Here is a 1,107-nt window from a genome sequence, read left to right on the forward strand (position 1 = left end):
TTTTTTTTTTTTGTGGTATGCGGGCCTTCCTCTGCTGTGGCCTCTCCCGTTGCGGAGCACAGGCTCCGGACGCGCAGGCCCAGCGGCCATGGCTCACGGGCCCAGCCGCTCCGCGGCATGTGGGATCCTCCCGGACCGGGGCACGAAGCCGTATCCCCTGCACCGGCAGGCGGACTCTCAACCACCGCGCCACTAGGGAAGCCCAGGAATATTTTATATATTTGAAAGAAACTGGCCAATATTTTATTTTTAAATGTCATTGTCATGAGAGACAAAGACAGACTGAGTAACTCTTCCAGATAAAAGGAGACTAAAGAGACAACTAAGTGCAATATGTAATCGGAGATTGGGTCCTGTCCTTGAGGGGAAAAAAATGCTGTAACAGACATTTAGGAGACACATGACAAAATTGGAATATGGATGGTAGCTTAAAGTCAATGTTTTATCTTTGTTAAGAGATAGATGGTAAATGTTAAATTTCCCGAAGTTGATAACTGTGGTTACCTAAGAAAATCTCTTTGTCCTTAGAAAACATACTCTGAAGTATTAAGAGATAAAGTGACATGATGTATGCAATTTACTTTCAAATGGCTTGGGAAAAGAAATAATAAATAATACAATGTGTGTGTGTTGTATATATATGTGTGCATGTGATATATACAATATGTAATTTATATGTCATTAATTTAATAATTATTAACTATTATGAACTATATAAAATTATATCTATATAGAGAGAATGGTAAAACAAATGAAAAAGAAACAAATGATAAGACAAATTTTGACAAAATGTCAAAAATTGTTGAAGCTGCTTAAAAGATATGTGGGATTGGATTGGATGAAAGTGGTCAAATAAAAAAAATTTTTAAAGAGAGAAAAAAGGATATGTGGGAATACTCTGTATGTATTCTCCAAATTCCTAAGTTTGAAATTGTTTCAAAGTAATTTAAAAAGAAAAAAAATTTTGCTCCTCTACTGCTTTAGTTGAAAGTGAGCATCTATTTAGTAATTTAGCAATGGTGCTGAGAAATTTTTTCAGCATATTACTGTCACACTTATAAAAATGGACAAGTAAAAATTTTAATAATGAAATAATAATAATTTAAA

This window comes from Physeter macrocephalus, chromosome 6 (assembly GCF_002837175.3).
Source record: "Physeter macrocephalus isolate SW-GA chromosome 6, ASM283717v5, whole genome shotgun sequence".
Classification (NCBI taxonomy): domain Eukaryota; kingdom Metazoa; phylum Chordata; class Mammalia; order Artiodactyla; family Physeteridae; genus Physeter; species Physeter macrocephalus.